Here is a 5,000-nt window from a genome sequence, read left to right on the forward strand (position 1 = left end):
TAAATTTTAATGAAAAAAAAAACAAGAACAGAAATAGACGAAAAAATATTTTGATGAAATAAATACAGTTTAAATGTGAATATAAAATAGGAAATAATAACGTAGAAAAAATTATTAGTGATGTGTCTTACCTTTATGTATCTCCAGCTGTTGATAGTGGCACGCCCATTCTGGTCCACATGGATCTTGCTGTTCTTCATAGGGGTTTGCTACAAATAAATTTCAAAGTTAGATAGAAATTCATAAAAAAAAGGGTGAAAGACCTTTTATATCTTACTAATGTAAAGGAAATTATTACAATACCTAATCCATATTTGACGAAGATAATTTCACACGTCAATATAGTCTAATATATCTATATAATATCTGTTTTGGAAAGTAATTCACTGGCAGCTTAAAAATATATCTGCTGTACATATTCAATTTAAATGAGAAAAATTATGTAACTTCCGTAATTCTAAAAAGAATAAAAACAAAATAACAATAATAAATAAAAAAACAAGACTAAAAAAATAACTAGTAAATCGACTTTTTTTTTTTTTTTTTTTTTTTTGCATTCGGTGCTATTTCTTGACTGGGACCAGTTGAACTCATAGAGAGAGAATATTTCAAATTAGCATCTGACAACCAATCATATCTTTTAACAATGAGTAAACAATATTATTATTATTATTATTATTATCATCATTATTACTTCAAAGCTGCAACCCTACTTGGAAAAGCAGGATGCTCTAAACAAAAGGGCTCCATCAGGGAAAATAGGCCCCTGAGCAAAGGAAGTAAGGAAATAAATAAACTATAAGAGATGTAATTAACAATTAAAATAAAATATTTTAAGAACAGTTATAACATAAAAAGAAAAAAGATCTTTCATATATAAACTATAAACCCTTAAAAAACATGAGAAAGAGAAATAAGACAGAAACGCATGTCCGAGTGTACCCTCAGGCAAGAGAACTCTAACTCAAGACAGTGGAAGACCAAAGTACAGGAGCTATGGCATTACCTAAAACGATAGTTTCCTTTTGAAGTGTCCTCCTAGAAGAGCTTTGTACCATAAGAATTATAGCTTAGTTTTAAGTAGTTTAACACTCGATGGCCACGCAAGCATAGTTACAGTGTAAATTTGGTTTAAATGTTTAAATGTCACTCATGAATGGCAGAGGCTAGGGATAGTGACAATACCCTGTATATACAATACACAAACCCAGTCTCCACTGAATCTATGACCAGGGAGGGCCAGGCAATTGCTGCTGATGACTCAGAAGGTTAACCTAAAGCCTCCCACAAAACCCGCCACCTTTAGCTCACAAGAACGGTGGGGTTACAGACACGACAAGACACTATCGAGTTTGAGGGTGTCTCGAACGCCAGTCCATCAGGTCACCAGGCAGCAACGTTTCCAAAAATGTACCTCTACCCTTCACAGCGACTTATTACACACGATGAAAATATTAATGAAGGTTATTTGCAGTGGCAAATCAGTATCCTTTATTATTATTATTATTATTATTATTATTATTATTATTATTATTATTATTATTATTATTATTATTCCATAAAACCACCTAAAACAGATAAAAGATGATGATAATAATAATAACTATAATTAATCAATCCGGTAATATTATTATTGACTTTATAACTTTTTTATTTATTAATGATATTATAATTATTTTCATTTTCCATTAATTATCATTACTATTTTCTTATCACTTCAATATTTCAGATAAAAAACTTAATTAGCTTCCAAATCCACTCGAAACCACGTCCCACTCTAATCTGGCTTTGAGTTCATCATTACAGCCCATCCACTTACGATACATCAAAGCACTTGCGGAATAAAGTGTTCGATGTAAAACTTAACTTAGTAAAATATTCTCGATCTTTGAAGAGTTTTGTGTGGGATCGATACCAGAAAAAAAATGAACTGTGCGAGGCTCCGTTAGTTGGTAACTGAGAAGCGAGGTGAACGCAACTAAACTTTATTAAACAGACGTTGGATTTATATACAAAGACTTGCGAACAAGAACGTTACCAAAATTCAAAGACAATAAAACATGAGACAGCATAGCAACACAGGTTGGTCTATTAACAGAGCAACTGATAAGATAAAAAATCAAAACCGTAGAAGTGTACGAGCGTGTATGAAACGCTTGCGGTACAGAATGTTTCTGGAAGAGTTACGTATGAGATTAAAACCATAAAGCATATTCGAATTTATTCTTTGGAGAATTCTGTGTGTGACCGAATCTAGGAACTAATATGCCATATTTGAATTTAATCACCCATGTGGTCTAAATCAGAAAATATATACGATATTGTTCTTTGGCTACGTATCACAAATCCAAAAATATATACAATACTGTTCTTCGGCTATGTGTCACAAATCAAAAAACATGAACTATTGTTCTTTGGCTAAGTGTCATAAATCCAAAATAAATATACAATTTTGTTCTTCTGCTACGTGTCACAAATCCAAAAATATGTACGATAATGTTCTTAGGCTAAGTATCACAAATCCAAAAATATATAAGATAGTGTTATTCAGCTACGTGTCACAAATTCCAAAATATATAAGATATTGTTCTTCGGCTACGTATTACAAATCCAAAAATATATAAGATATTGTTCTTAGGCTACGTGTCACAAATCCAAAAATATATACGATAGAGTTATTCAGCTACGTGTCACAAATTCCAAAATATATAAGATATTGTTCTTCAGCTACGTGTCACAAATCCAGAAATATATATGATATTGTTCTTCGGCTACGTGTCACAAATCCAAAAATATATACGATATTATTCTTCTGCTACGTGTCACAAATCCAGAAATATATATGATATTATTCTTCAGGTACATATCTCAAATCCAAAAATATATACGATATTGTTCTTCCGCTACGTGTCACAAATCCAAAAATATATACGATATTGTTCTTCGGCTAAGTGTCACAAATCCAAAAATATATGATATATTGATCTTTGGCTACATGTCACAAATCCAAAAATATATACGATATTGTTCCTCGGCTAAGTGTCACAAATCCAAAAATATATAAAAAATTAATCTTTGGCTACATGTCACAAATCTAAAAATACTGTTCTTCGGTTACGTGTCACGACGGGAGTCACGCCATCTCCCATTTCCGAAATGGTTCAGTGCCTTGGAATAAATTGAAGCAATCTCTCTTGTTTAATTGTTCTCTTTGCAGCCTCCTGCTGAAACCAGCAGACCTCTGCGTGGAAAGCATTTCGTCACTCGTTCTGGAATCATTTATGGGCATTCATAGTTCGTTACATGATTCAAATAAATGAATTTTTGAGAATACTGGAGGTCTTCATTTCATCCTTCTTAAAGAATATTTTACATTGATTGGTCATTATTTACCATGTTGTTTATTTACTACCTTATTTTCTTTCCTCACTGGGGTATTTTACACTGTTCGAGCCCCTAGGTTTATATCATCCTGCTTTCCCAATTAGGGTTGTAAGTTAGCTGGTAATAATAATTATAATAATAATAATAATAAATTCTCTTAAAGATCAGATCGTATCAAAATAAAACAAGTACTGTATCACTTATGACGTCTGTTCTTAGTTTAAAACTGGCAACACAAATTTTTGGAATAAAATTTGCCTTTACGTCATTTCATGATGAATAAATAATTCCTTTGACGTCATGCAAATAAAAATTGACTATATAAGATACTCTGGGTTTTGATTGGGCTTCCAATTAATAACTATTGATCTATTTTTGCCCGGAAATGATTCTGAGAATTAATTTTAGAATCTATGACGTTGTAAACGAATTTTACAAAACTCTAAATTTATACCTACTCTTTTGTACGGAAATTATATGGGGAAGGTTCATATTTTGCATAAGAACGTAGTTGATTTAAGTGTTATTATTATTATTATTATTATTATTATTATTATTATTATTATTATTATTATTAAAAGTATGTTATAATCACCAAAACATATACTAGATAACCCATCTTTCACTGGCCACAATAATCATGTTCAGAAAATAATATATGAGTCTATCTATCTACCAAAGCACTTCCCCCATTCTTGGAGGGGGGGGGCGAAATAAATAAAAAACAAAAACAAAGGGGGACTTTTCTTCTCTTCGCTCCTCCCAGCCTGACGAGGGATTCAGCCGTTTGATTGGTACTGTTAGGGTGCCACAGCCCACTCTTCCCCGTTACCCACCACAAATAAAGCTTCATACAGAACTCTCTTTGCATTCATTCTTAACGCTCCATTCTTCACCACTCTCGTCACTGCCCCTAACACATTACACCCTTCGTTCACTCTCTGGCGTCTATCTGCTTCCACTCCACCATTTGCAGCAACATCAGACCCCAAGTGCTTAAACTGATCTACTTCCTCAAGTAACTCTCCAATCAACCTAGCACCACCCTCCCTTCTCGTGCATCTCATAACGTTCCTCTTACCCACATTAAATCTCAACTTCTTTCTCTCACACACCCTCCCAAACTCTATCACCAATCGACCTAGCTTCTCTTCCTAGTGTGCAACCAATACAGTATCATCTGCAAACAACAACTGATTCACATGCCACTCATGATCACTCTCATCTATCAGTTTCAATCCTCGACCAAGCACTCACCTCTCTTACTGCCCCATCAACAATCAAATTGAACAACCACAGCGACATCGCACATCCCTGCCTCAGCCCCACTCTCACTGAACACCACTCACTCACTTCAATTCCTTTCCTAACACACGCTTTACTACCTATGAGTTGTATGGTAAACTGCGGCTGAAATGTAAAGAATTGAACAAGTAAATATATTTAGGGAAAAAATAGACACTTACCAATTAGAATTAACCATGAAAAACAATCATCCAACATGATACATTCATGGGTAGAACTACTTGCTTTTTCTTAGGCCATAATGATAAATAATATAGAACACTTTATACAATTAATACATCTCTGACGAGAGATTAAAGTGGTAGACGGGT

This window comes from Palaemon carinicauda, chromosome 11, assembly GCF_036898095.1.
Source record: "Palaemon carinicauda isolate YSFRI2023 chromosome 11, ASM3689809v2, whole genome shotgun sequence".
Classification (NCBI taxonomy): domain Eukaryota; kingdom Metazoa; phylum Arthropoda; class Malacostraca; order Decapoda; family Palaemonidae; genus Palaemon; species Palaemon carinicauda.